The sequence below is a fragment of the Eublepharis macularius genome, chromosome 1 (assembly GCF_028583425.1).
Source record: "Eublepharis macularius isolate TG4126 chromosome 1, MPM_Emac_v1.0, whole genome shotgun sequence".
Taxonomy (NCBI): Eukaryota; Metazoa; Chordata; class Lepidosauria; order Squamata; family Eublepharidae; genus Eublepharis; species Eublepharis macularius.
In genome coordinates this window covers 111487992-111502507 of record NC_072790.1, presented here as the reverse complement: position 1 = coordinate 111502507, position 14516 = coordinate 111487992, and the positions used below count along the sequence as shown (strand labels likewise).

At 40.1% G+C, this 14516-nt stretch overlaps 1 protein-coding gene across 1 annotated transcript in view; it reads left to right on the top strand.

Moving 5' to 3' along the window:
• The first annotated feature begins 333 nt into the window (after positions 1-333).
• The window catches only part of KIAA0408 (KIAA0408 ortholog), a 32018-nt gene continuing 17835 nt past the window's right edge, over positions 334-14516 (top strand). The window contains exons 1-2 of the mRNA XM_055001969.1: positions 334-498; positions 2956-3118. The gene's annotated coding sequence lies outside the window, so the exon portion shown is untranslated. The remainder of the gene's footprint in view (positions 499-2955; positions 3119-14516) is intronic.

The window sequence follows — 14516 nt, the reverse complement described above, 5'->3', positions numbered from 1 at the left end:
ATTTGCATAAAGTACGACCCAGTAAAAGAATACTGGTTTAGAAACTTGACAACTGCCTTTTTGAAAGAAAATCTAAAATTGGCTATTGTCATAGCTGTAGTATTTACACAGGCTGTTTTGGCAAGGTTTAAATACTGGGCTCCACTATAAAACCTAAAAATGTCTTGGACACAAGGTTGTTTACACAAAATATGAGAAGATATAAGGTTACAAGGCTGGGGATTGGAAGAGGCTTTGAAACCGTCCTCCATGTGCTGACGTCATGCAAAAACCAGCTGCTGGGATGATGCTAAAGGGAACTGTTTTTCAGTTTGCAAAAACTTGCAGAGCTGATCCTCTAGACTTCTATGGGCTGCCCTGGCAGAGAAACTGAGTGTTCTCCTCTCTTTTAAGGATCAGTATTTTCAGAACTGGAAGCCCTTTCCTCACCTCACAGCTTTCACTTCTAATTTACATGTGGATTGAAATCCTTCTGAAGGGATATTTCTTCTACAAAAGGTACGTTTATTTTCTTTTTAAATAAACATTTAAAACTGTTGCTTGAGCCTTATTTAAATACAAGAACACAACTAGATGAAGTTGAAATTGTGTCCAAAGTGTTATTTAAACATCATTCTGGGTTTCCCCCCCTGTCATTTGAATGCTGCTCAGAAAGGCTCTTTAGTTAAGGACAGAGGAACCTATACAGTGAATGAAATAGATTTTAACTAAGTATTTGACTCGAAATTTCCTTACTATGAGACAGTCTTGGATGGGTATACACAATAATACAGAAGCTTGTCGCTGTTGTGAAAGAGTCAACACTCACCATTTTGTTGTGCCTGTTTATACTCTGGCGCCTTGAAAACCAAGGAGGGCACTGCCTGTTGAAGCTGCCTTGGCTATCCCACTTTTGTTCAGCTCTGTTAAAACATAATACCAGAGTCACTGTGTGTTATTTTTAGAAGCTGCCTTTCATACCTCAGAAAGTTTTTATATAAAATTATGCTATTTGTATTTAGGGACAGCAAGTAGCATATGTGAGATACCCTATACATTTTTTTAAAATGATAGGGAAATTAAAGTTGTTTTTAAGAAGGGAGAATGACAAATGTACAATTGATGCAAAAGACATTGATTATTTGCCTCAAGCGTACTGCTGTATTGAACTTCTGACCTTGTCTAGGACGTATTGAAAAGTGTCGGAACAGTGAAAGACACGTTGCCTGTCTCCAATGTAGACAAAAAGTGCATTGCTATGGGTGATAGTTATATATTAATAAAATAAAATAATTGTAAAATGTAAAGATCAATTTATGATTTCAGAAGTAACCTTTTAAATATATGTCTGCCTGGGTTTTTCAGTCAAGGATTTTTTCACTTTTCATTCCTTCTTTCTTTTTTTCTTTTCTTTTTTTTTGCAAAATCAGTATGTGTACAAATATACAGAAGTTTCTTCTGGTCTCCTAGGGGAAAAGGACAATCACAGAAAGAGAGACAGAGATAAAAGACAGGAGCTGTGATTCAATCAGGAATTTATCCACCATAATACCAGCAGTTATTTGGGATAGACTTAAACACTGACCTAATTCTCTGTATGTAAATATTATGCTTGGCTTACAGTATCTGTGCTAGCAATTTACTAGAAAATATGGCAAAACCATAAGCAGCAACACGAGCAAACCAAGGCTCATGTGTGCGTGTGTGTGCGTGCATGCGGGGGGGACCTCTTCAGAGAAGCCAGGACGTTGCTAGGCAATGCCACCTGGATGCATTTCTCCAAGTTGCATCATTGTCCTGCAGGCACTTCTGGGCATTGTATACTTTGTTCAAACCTGTTAGTACTGAAAATGCAAAGTGTTTTGCAGTTTTTTTATTTGGATGACATGCAGAATAACTGTGTTGCTGAAGTGTCGAGAAGTCACCATTGTTCCCATATTGTAGAGAAGAAGCCAAGTTCACAGACTGACTTGCGACACAATAAATCCCATATAAAGGAGGGACTTTTAACCTGGTTTTCTGGGTCTAAGCACATTCTTTACCTGCTAGACTACACTAATGTTCTGCTATGTGCCCCCTGACATGAATTGGTTAGGAGTGTTTGGATCAGGAGGAACCTATCATAATTATGTGACACACATACACCCAGCTCCCTTCCAGCCATTTGATTCTAGATTACATATAAAGATGCCTGCTAGGCTCTTCCAGAACTTGATTGCATTTGGATTGTTTCCAGTATGGTTATGGAAATGCAGTTTAGTCAGAAACGGATCATATATTGCAAAGATTGATTTAAGCAAACAAATAATCATTTTAGGAACTCAAGAGTTTCTCTTTGTTTTTCACACTAAGCTGTTCTGTAAATTTACATGACAAGAGAACAATCAATACACATTAGACTGGAATGTACTTTCTCATGCTTTCACTAAAATATTTCTGCATTTGATGCTTCTAATCAAATGTCTACATTAAACAGTTATTTTACCTTCCATATTTTATCCCTTTGTACAGGGATTTGCAAAGTGACTAATCTTTATACGATTCAAAGCAGATGGGCAAAAAGGAATTACTCTGTACAATTCCTTTTGACATCTGTTTTCAGTTAAATTTACTCAAAAACTAAATGTAACAACTGTTCCAAAAACAAACCCAATCAGCGTGCACAGTTATACGCTTTTAAAATGTTTAAGTAGTTGCAAATGCTTTTCTTGATTTTAATAACATTAGTCTAAAAAAGAAGTTTCAGTGCAGTGGAAAGAAGTTGTTTGTGAGCAACGGTCCCTGGCACAGAACTGAAACTTTGGCACTAGAAAAGGTGAAAGCTTCATATGCTGACTGCTTACTATGTGAAACCAAGACCTTTGCTTAAACAATCAATCCTACCTGACCTTTTATGAGAATCCCATGTTGCCTTTGTAGAGCTCTGTTACTCACAGTAATCCTGATTTGTTATAAAGCTGTCCTGAATTTTTCCAGGCAGGTATAAACAGAAGAGAATTTGCTAGATCCAACGTCAGTTTTGGAAAGCATTGGAAGCAAAGCTGAGAGAGGAGAAAAGAAGCTATCTGAAGCTTCAAAGTCCAATGACAGGTCTGGATGAAAGCTGGAAAGAGACGAGACTAAATGCTTTATTTAACAGGTAAGGAAACGAATGGCATTCATGTAATTTTGAGAAGGACCGACAAGGACATTCAAAACTTCACCCCTTCTTAGGGCGCAGGCTAAATGCCAATGAAGCCAATATCAACTCTGGCCTCAACCACATAGGGAGCTGAATCCAACTTTTAGCTGAATCCATTGTACTAGAGGGAGTTTTATTTTTTATGAACCTAATCTTGTTGAGAAAAGAAGCTGACTTCGGGCCAAACTACATGTTACCAATGACGCTGAAATCACAGGTAACTTGTACTTTGGCCTTAGGGAACGGTGCTTGGTTGAAATAAATCATGTAATGGTCAAGAAATTGTCAGGGTTGTATTAATTGGTTTCAGCCCAGTGAAGCATGAAGAATAAGGGGAACCATATTCAAGGCACAGAAATAAACAGTGAATCACAGACAGTGAGCACTGATAAAAGAATGTATCCAGTGCAATGAACTGTTGACGTAAATTTTCAGTCAAATTGAAGCAGCCTCCAATGATAGAGCAGTATCCTCATCTCTTTAGACTTCATGCAAAAGTTTATTGAACAATTAGAAAACAGGTTTTACCAACGAGAACTACAATTGTAGATGGACAATCAAACATTCTAAATATTTTTATCATCAGTACAGAATAGGAAGGAAACATTAAATAAGATAGTCTACCCCCTATTTAAGACAAGATCAGAAGTTTTCAAGGAAATTATACTCCTTTCACCTTCTTGAGTATCATATTTTCAACCTTATTGCTGTCTTACCCCCATGACAGTGCCTTAAAAAAATACTCCCGGAAATCCCTGTTTCCCACCATTTTATGTAGCTTGGTTGCATGAGATGGAGCATGTGTAGTAAACATGTGTCAGAGCTGTTTCACTTATTTATTTATTTTAAAATATGCTCTCATCCATCCATATGTTCAGAGCAGTTTATAATATATCACATTAAAAAACCAATCACAGTACACAATATAATAAAACAAGTCATTCATTTGCCAGTGCCCAGCCAGCGACCCAGAGAACAGAGTGAAAATTATGTCTTTCAAACCAAAAACAAGTCTCAGGTGGGGCAATCCAAATCTGAACCATTTCAGGGAATTTGAAAAATTAGTAGCTCCTTCATCAGATATGCGCATATCTGACTTGTGGTGGCACTCAGGTTTATACAGGGAGAGACGGTCTAAGTATGTAGGTCCCAGGACGTGAAGCACTCTGAAAGTAAAATCTGCATTCATTCCAGTTGCAAATGAGCACCCCATGAAACTCTTTCAGAACTGGTACACTGCAGGCTCACATGACTGAATCCACCACTGTTCAAAAATAAACCTCTGCCCATAGGAAAATGGATATCAGGAAAGGTTAGTATTCTTTATGGATGAGGCATGTGAGCCTTCACCTGTAGTCTGTAAAGAGGAACAGAAAATATTGCTTAAAGATATTTGAGAGCTGAGGCCCTGCCTCCTTTGGGAAGTCCTTTCAATCATAGTTTGTGGTCGTGAACCATCATCTGTAGAAATGAATATGTTTTATGAAGGGCAGTATCATAGTTGTGTGCACTTGGGGATGGTATAACAAAAGTGTGCTGTAATGTTGTTTAGCCACAATAAGACAGAAAATGGATCACATTTCAGTATATCATTTTCAATCTTGAAGATGATGTATTTGTCTGAATTTTTAAAAATGACATCAGATGCTATTTTTTTTTTAACATGGAGAGCATCCTTCTTGAGTAGTAAGGGTTAGAAGTACATTTCTGCCCAAATAGTGACAGGAGCAGTTTTGTACCTGTCCCCTTCAGAGAACTGGAGGCACCAGATATTGGGAGCGTGGAGAGAGAGGGAAGATTGCCTCATTCAGTGCAGTGTTTGAGAGTGCTGAGAGCAGAAGTCTAATTAAAGCTTGATGTACTTTTTTGCTACATGAGATCCTACCCTTTCTTCACTGTGGCAACAATATGGTCTTAGCTGGTCGCTTTGGGACTGGGTAGGATTTTTTTGGGTTCCTAATTGGCTGGTATAAGAGACATTTTTTAACCTCTTTTTACATGTGTTGTTGTGTGGCTGGGTTATATAATTAGTCCTGACCCTGAGTGGTTGATAAGGCCCTAACTAGTATTGGCAGGATTTGTGCGGGTGCATTGCTTGTTGCTTAATTAAATTGGCAAGCACCCTGGGGCATACAAGGATGGGGGGAGGCAGCTAAGGCACGTGCTCAGAGAGCTGATGGGAGAGAGGCACGTGCTCAGAGAGCCTTCTGTGCTGCACATCAAAACTTGACGTTTTTCACTGCCCAGTGTGGGCAGATGGAGTTGATGGGCAACATCTCTTTGTACAGATTTGGTGCAGATGAGGAAAATAAGGCATGGCCGGTGACCATATCAAGCTTGGAGTGAGGGTGGGTTGCTCAAACACTGGGAAATCCATTGGGCAGCCTCTCAGGGAGCCTGCACTAAGTACAGCGTTCACATTGTAATGAATAAAGCCTGGTTCACCATTGCATTTTGTCTGGTGACTTCGTTTTGGGGTTTGGCAGCCCGCAATCTACCAGCATACCATTAGCCAGTTTGCAGTGGGCTACCTACTGCCAGCTCCTTCTTGGGATTTTTGTGAAAAAATGTTGGATCAGGCAGACCCAGCAGAACACTTCTTAATCTCTTGTTATTAGGTTAGTATACAGTATTCAAGATCATTTAACATAAATTAGTTATTTTTTCACTGTTAAACAATTCAGAATATATGTGCACTTTTGTTTTGTAAATTTAAAACAAATTGACAGACCGCAGACATTCTAGTAAAAAAATGCAGAGCGTGAAAGAGTAGAGTCAGATCACTGCTGCTGTGGAGCAGGATGTGTTTGTGTGTCAGTGTAAAATCATCTTTATTAGATGTAGCAAACTTGCTATGTTTAGATTCCAAACTGTCTTGTCAACAAACAAGTAAGACATAGTCCGTGCTTTGGCTTTTTCAGGCCTAGCAAAGTTGTAATCAGTTTGGTGGCCGCTAACAACTACCAGGGTGGAAAATGTTTTCCAAATTTGAAGCTATGGGGACAAAATGGTATTTTTCTCCATTTTCTCAGGGGACAAAATGGAAATTTTGAGAGTAATTGAAAAATATGCAATATTTACCTAGACTTCTTTTTACTCTTTTAAGAACATAAAATGATCATTCGAAACTTCATTAGCTTATATTATATTATGGTTTCTAAAAGTACAAATGCCTTTGCTTTCTTCAAACAAAATTGCCAGTATGCTTGAGTGGCAGAGTGCTGAAATGGCTACACATTGTGCTCAGATCTTACTTTTTACTGTCTGAAAAGAAGGATAAAATAAAAGATGGAAATAGACAGTGTACAGTTCATAGAAAACAAAAGAAAATTTATACTTGGATTTGAACCATCTTAATAAAGTCTTGGTATTGGGGATTTTCAGCAAATCTGGATATTGCGCCAGATTTAACAGCACTGAAAACAATAAACACTTTCGTAGTGTATTACAATTTTAGACGAGGGGAACTAACAAAGACTTGCAGGGGGCACCTCATTTCACCCTACATCCCCCTGCCCACACTATTTCCTTCACTTGGCAGTCCCTATCTTTCCCCCTTTTGATGCGCTCTTCCCAGTCACCAGCTAATTTACCTGGTATCTGCTCCTTTCTGTCTTCAGCTTTACTTATATTTATTTACTTCATTTCTACCCCATCTTTCTCTTCAGGGAGGACCCAAAGTAGCTTACATTGCTCTTTTGTCCTCCATTTTATCCGTGCAACAATCCGGTGAGTTAGATTAGCCACAAAGAGAGAGTGAGTAGCTCAAGGTCACCTGGCAAGCTTCCATAGTAGTGTATGGATTTGGCTCTCAACTTTCTCCCTGTCTCTCCCTGGCAACTGCTCTCCAGGGAAAGTTCAGCCAAGTAGCAGAAGTCATGCAGTAGCAAGTCACTCAAGTGAGTTTTGTGGTGGCCGCCACCACTGGACCCAGCCAAGTCATGCAAGTTGTGCAGTGGTTACTGCTGGGCCCAGATGAATTGCAAAGCATCAAATTGTTTGGGAGCCACTGCCAGATTCAGTCCTTTCTTTTGTGCAATTGATTTCTTAGTCCAGTTCTGGACTACTAATTTTTTTGTTGCCTTGCCACTGCTAAGTTTCTATCTGAGTTTATGCCTTGTCCACATTTCCTGAGGAAAAATATTCCAATAAAGTTATTCTTGGATCACATGGAAACTTATAGCCTATTTTCCATGACTTTGAAGGTATTGTGACCAAAAGGCTTGATTTTGGAGCATAGCCACAAAATATAGAATAATGTACCTTACTTATTACTACCATCAAAGGAAGGCAAGACTCACTGGAAAAGAAAATAATGCTAGGAAATGTTAAAGGCCATTAGAAAAGAGGAAGACCCAACATGAGATGGATTGACTCAATAAAGGAACCCACAGCCTTCAGTTTGCAAAACCTAAGCAAGACTGACAGTGATAGGACATTTTGGAGGTAATTAATTAATAAGGTCACCATACATCAGAAGTGACTTGATGGCACATAACACCCCCACAAACACACAACAAAATGTGTAGTCTGAAGTTGGCATTTTTACAAATTTTGATGTGGTATAGGGCCATCTGTACATCATTTTGATAACATGCTCTTTAATGCCTATATTTACAGATAGATTTCTAATCTTCATATGCAGTTTAAGCCAAGACTCATCTGTGAAATTGAGAATGAGATATATTGACAAGCAGGCAACACACAAGGGCTTGCAGGGCTTACTTCATTTTGCCCTGTATCTTCTTTGCCCTGTATCTACACTATTTCCTCTTTCTCTCCTTCTGGCAGCCCCATATTCTTTCCCCATTCTCTCCTTCCTTCTCATCAGCCAACCTTTCTTTCATCTGCTCCTCCCAGTATTAAGCTTTGTTTATTATTTAAACAATTGTGATTATAGTGATCCATGCTCCAATCACATTCAAGTTAGATTACAGTAATGAGCTCTATGTGAGGCCACCTTTGAAAACTGTCTGAACTTCTATTGATCCAAAATGTGGAGGTGAGGCTATTGTCAGGGGCTGATTACAGGGATCGTATGATACCTGTGCTGAAAGAGCTGCACTGGTTACCTTTCTGTTTCCAGGCACAATTCAAAATGCTGATTCTTTTCTTTAAGGCTCTAAATGGCTTAGGGCCAGGATACCTGCAGAATTGTCTCTTCCTTTCCTATCCAGTCTGCCGGTTAAAATCTGCCTCTCAAGCCCTGTTCTCTCTGCCCCCACCTTCAGAGGTGATCTAGGTGGGGCTAGTAAGCACAGGGCATTTTCTGTTGCAGCACATTGTCTCTGGAATGCCAACACACACACACCCCACACCCTGAGGAATGCCAACACTCACCCCTGCCTTTTACTGACAGTATTCAAGATTTGAAGGCTGGCAATATTGTAGTTTACTAGCAACCATCATAATGGCCACTGAGATATCTTTTTTCAAAGGTACGGTGCTGGTTCTATTAGTCTGGGGATTATCCCTCCAATTTTTTTTTTTTAATCTTAGATTTTTCTGCAAACCTGGGGCTTTTTTCAGGTTCATAGAAACATTTGTCTTATCTGTTCAAGGCTCCAGTCACTAGGATAAAGTATCCACAGATGGGGCCACCTTGAGAATTAGATATATTGATGGAAGAATAGTCAGTTACAGTGTCATCCTAACTCAGAAGAGTGTGAATTAACTAATCAGTGGGTTTAGAATCATAGGATTGGAAGGGACCTCTAGGGTCATCTAGTCCAACCTCCTGCACAATGCAGGAAATTCACAACTACTCCACCCCCCACCCCCAACTGCCTCAGTAACCCCTGCTCAATGCTCAGAAGATGGCAAAATACCTCCAGGATCCCTAGCCAAACCAGCCTGTGGAAAATTGCTACCTGACTCCAAGGTGGCAATCAGCATTATCCTGGGCATGTAAGAAGGTCACGAGAACTAAGCACTGATGTAACTCATTCTGCCATCCCCCTCATGATCTGCCCAGGTTCACAGAATCATCATTGCTGTCAGATGGCCATCTATCCTCTGCTTAAAAACCTCCAAAGAAGAAAAGCTCACCATCTCCTGAGGAAGCCTGTTCTACTGAGGGACTGCTCTAACTGTCAGGAAGTTCTTCCTAATGTTTAGCTGAAAACTGTTTTGATTTAATTTCAACCCATTGGTTCTTGTCTGATCTTCTGGGGCAGAAGAAAACAACTCTGTGTCATCCTCTATATGACAGCCCTTCAAGTACTTGAATATGGTTATCATATCACCTCTCAGTCGTCTCCTCTCCAGGCTAAACATTCTGAGCTCCTTCAGCCTTTCCTCATAGAACTTGGTCTCCAGACCCCTCACTATCTTCATTGCCATCTTCTGAACATGTTCCAGCTTATCTATATCCTTCTTAAATTGAGGTGCCTAAAACTGAACACAATACTCTAGGTGAGGTCTAACCAGAGCAGAGTAGAGCGATACCATCACTTTGCGTGATCTGGACACTATGCTTCTGTTGATACAGCCCAAAGCCACATTTGCCTTTTTAGCTACTATATCACACTGCTGACTCATGTTCAGTCTGTGGTCTACTAAGACCCCTATATTCTTTTCGCAATACAAGTCTCCCCCATCCTATAATTATGCATTTGATTTTTCCTTCCTAAATGCAGAACTTTGCATTTATCTCTGTTCAAAGTCATTTTATTTGTTTTAGCTCAGTTTTCCAGCCTTTCAGGATCATTCTGTATCCTTATTCTGTCTTTGACCATATTTGCTACCTCTCCCAATTTAGTATCATCAGCAAATTTAATAAGCATTCCCTCCATTCCTTCATTCAAATCATTTATAAAAATGTTGAACAGAACAGGTCCCAGGACTGATCCCTGAGGAACTCCACCTGTCACTCTTCTCCAAGAGAATGAGGAACCATTAACTAGCACTCTTTGGGTACGATCTGTCAACCAGTTACAGATCCACTTATTGATAATAGGATTCAAACCACATTTTACCAACTTGTCGACAAGGATATTATGTGGAACCTTATCAAAAGCCTTACTGAATTTGAGATAAATGATGTCTATGGCATTCCCCTGAACCAGCAAGGTAGTAACTTCCTCAGAAAAAGAGGTTAGTCTGACATGACTTGTTCTTGAGAAACCCATGCTGGCACTTAGTAATCGCAGCCATCCTTTCTAAATGCTCATGGACTTACTGTTTGATGATTTGCTCTAAGACTTCCAGGTATAGATGCCAAGCTGACAGGTTGGTAGTTACCTGGATCCTCCTTTTCCCCTTCTCGAAGATGGGAACAACAATATTCTGGCACCTCACCTGATCTTCAAGAATCCTCAAAAATAATGGACAGAGGCTCAGAAATTACATCTGCAAGTTCTTTAAGTACCCTTGGGTGCAATTCATCTGGCCCTGAGGACATAGTTCCATTTAAAGAAACTAGATGTTTATGTACTACCTCTATGCCAATCCTAGGCTGTAACTCGCTTCCCCCATCATGTGTTTTGTTATTGCTATGTTGAGCACCATTTCCCCTGCAGGAGAAGACTGAGGAAAAATAGGAACTGAGCAGTTCTGCCCCTCTCTTCATCTTCTGTTACAATTTCACTTCCCTGTCCCTGCAATGGGCCTACCATGTTCTTGCTCTTTTTGTTACCAAAAGAAGCAAGGAATACTTTTTGTTGTTTTTAGCATCTCTTGCTAGCCTAAGCTCATACTGAGCTTTAGCTTTTCTAACACTCTCCCTCCAAGCATTGGTTATTTGTTTATATTCATCCTTGGTTATAAGGCCCTCCTTCCATTTCCTAAATAAGTCTTTTTTATTTCTCAATTCATTAGAAAGCTGTTTATGAAGCCACTGTGTCTTCTTTAAGCTTCTCCTGTTTTTCCTTCTCATAGGAATTGTTTGTGATTGTGCTTTCAGTATTTCACTTTTAAGAAACTCCCACCCCTCTTGAACTCCCTTCTCCTTAAGTATTAATGACCATGTGATTCTACCCAGCATGGTTTTCAGGTTGTTAAAATTTGCTTTCCTGAAGCTCAGCCTATATGTCTGACTACGTACAGCTTTTCCCTTCCCCAAGACTGTAAATTCCAAAACTACATGGTCACTGCTACTCAGGGTGCCCACTACTTTCATCTCATCAACTCGTTCTTCCCTGTTGGTGCGTATCAAGTCCAAGATAGCATAGCCCCTTGTTTCCCTCTCTACTTTCTGAAAAATGAAATTGTCAGCAAGACAAGTCAGGAATTTATTTGACCGTTCATTTTTAGCAGAGTTAGACTTCTAACATCTGGGTAATTGAAATCTCTCGTGACCGCTGTGTCTCGTCTCTTTGTGAACTTTTTAGTTTGTTCTACGAGTTTCTCATCCAATTCTGCTTGGCTTGGTGGTCTATAGCAGACCCCCACCATAGTATCACTATTGTTTCTTATTCCTTTTATTTTTACCCAGAGACTCTCAACTGAATTTTCACGCTTAGATACATGTATTTCCTCACAAGTGCATACATTCTTTACATATATTGCTACTCTTCCCCCTTCCTTACTTGTCTATCTCTTTTGAACAAGTTGCATCCCTCAATCCTAGTATTCCAATTGTGAGTGTCATTCCACCAAGTTTCAGTAATGCCTATTATGTCATAGTCCCCTTCCTGTATTAGGACTTCAAGTTCCTCCTGCTTATTTCCCATACTGTATGCATTAGTGTACAGACACCAGAAGCCATGACTTATATGCCCTGAGTTTTTTGTTTCTGTGCTCACCTGCGAGTTAATGTTTCCTCGCATATGTTCTACTCCCTGCAGGTCATCAATGTTCCCTTCTCCAGTTACAGGCTTTGAATTTTTGTCTCTCTCCCCCACAGGATTTAGTTTAAAGCCCTCCTTATCAAGTTTGCAAGGCTCTTACCAAACACATTTTTTCCTGCCCTTGTGAAGTGCAAACCATCTCCTGATAGAAAAGCTTCATCTTGAAAGTGTAAGCCATGGTCCAAAAAACCAAACCGCTCCTAATGACACCATCTATGTAGCCAGTCATTTCTTTGCAGGATTCTTCTTTCCCTTCCTAAACCACAGCCTATGACAAAAGAACTGACGAAAACACAACCTGTGCTCCCAGGTCCTCAACCTTTTTACCCAGAGCCACAAAGTCTCTTTTAATGTGTTCTGGACTGTGCCAGGCAGTATAATTTGTTCCCACATGTATCAGGAGGAAGGGATAATAATCTGTGGGTTTGATAAATCTTCCTACCCTTTCTCTCGTATTCTGGATGCATACACCTCGTAGACAGCATACCTCTCAAGGTGACATGTCTGGTCGGCACACTTTACCCTCTACCCCTCTCAGTAGGGAGTCCCCAATTACCAGGGCACACCTTCTTCTATATTGAGGAATGGAAGCTCGACTCTTCTCATCCGCAGGGGCTGATTAATTTCTTTCAAGGTTCAAGAAGTATGGGGGAGTAGCTCTTGATCCAGTAGCCCAGAATCAAGTATCTATGGGGAGATCCTGGAACCGATTGCTTAGCATCAGAGGCTTAGAATGTCTCCTGATTATCCTGCTCCTGTGGGTTACTTTCTTCCATGTGCCCACCTCTTGTATTGGATGCTCCTCCAAATCCTGAGATACCTTTCTTTCCTCCTCATGTTGCCCTCTGAAAAGCGCTTCATGTGTTCTGTCCATGTGCTCCTTCCCTTATTGAACTGAGTGTGGACAAGCATGCCTCAAGTCCCTGTATCTTCTTCTCTAGTAGGGCTACCAACTTACACTTGCTGCAAGTGTAGTTACTGTTACCCTCAGGTAAGAATACAAACATGCTACAGACTGTACATGTCACTGCATCAGCTCTTTCACCAGCTATGCTGTTGCAATTCATTTCAGAGGTAGTTTAGGTTTTATGGTACTTCCCTGATAATTCCCCTGCCAAACTGCCTCAGAAGACAACTTGTGAAAGGTTGGCAGAAGGAGAAGAAAAATCCTAACACCTATAAGATGTATGAGAGCTTCTAACAGGGCCCACAGGCCAGACCTACAGGCTAAGAGCCAAAGGGAAGAGTGAGGAGGAGCCTAATTCAATTCAAGGCTCACCCAGCAGAGGCCGGGGCAAGCAGTCAGCCCCAGGCAAAACAGACACTCTCCAGTTAGCAACAATCGCCCTCCTCAATTAGTTCCAACCCAGGCAAAATAGACAAACAGAAAAAAAAAACCCTTACTTCAACTGGCACCACTTTGCAGCAGGCTGTATGCACTCACCCCTCCCCCAAACACTCTCCTCCCACACGGTAACCTCAGTTAATTTCTCGCAGTAGTTAAGGAAGGCAACAGAAAAAGACTCACCAGTGGAGTGACTCTGCTTAGAATTTCATTGTTAGAGTGGCACTGTAGGTATCTTTCTTTTTATAGTTTTTAAGATACATTTTTATTTTTTAAAAAGATGTTTAAATATAACAATTCCAACATTATAAAAGAAAATGAAAATGTATTAGAATAAATAAATTGCCATTGGATTATTAAAAACCAAATATTTAATCTTACAACTTTGATCATCAGTATATGGGTACTTTTATGGAAATTATTGTATTTCAATAGATGCAGAGGAGTTAGCCGTGTTAGTCTGTAGTAGCAAAAACAAAAAGAGTCCAGTAGCACCTTTAAGACTAACCAACTTTATTGTAGCATAAGCTTTCGAGAATCACAGTTCTCTTCGTCAGATGCATGGAGGGCAAGAAGAAACTGGTCAGATATAGAGGAGGAGAGGGGAGGGAGGACTAAATAGATTAATCTATTTTTATGTATTACATTGGAATACAAAAACAAAAAGAGTCCAGTAGCACCTTTAAGACTAACCAACTTTATTGTAGCATAAGCTTTCGAGAATCACAGTTCTCTTCATCAGAAGCATGGAGGGCAAGAAGAAACTGGTCAGATATAGAGGAGGAGAGGGGAGGGAGGAGTAGATGCAAACAGTAGCTTCTGAAATGGAGATCAGTTTGCTTCTGTTAAGGAAGTCAGTTACTTCTGATAATGAGATAACCATTCATAGTGCCTATTCAGTCCCTGCTTGACTGAGTCAAATTTACATATGAATTCCAATTCAGCAGCTTCCCGTTGGATTTTGTTTTTGAAAGGTTTCGTTGAACTACAGTGACCTGCAACTACAGTGCTGCATCCAGAAACCAGTGGGAGAATACTTCAATCTACTAGGACATTCTGTCAAGGACTTAAAGGTCACTGTAGTTCAACAGAAACCTTTCAAAAACAAAATCCATTGGGAAGCTGCTGAATTGGAATTCATATGTAAATTTGACTCAGTCAAGCTTGGACTGAATAGGGACTATGAATGGTTATCTCATTATCAGAAGTAACTGACTTCCTT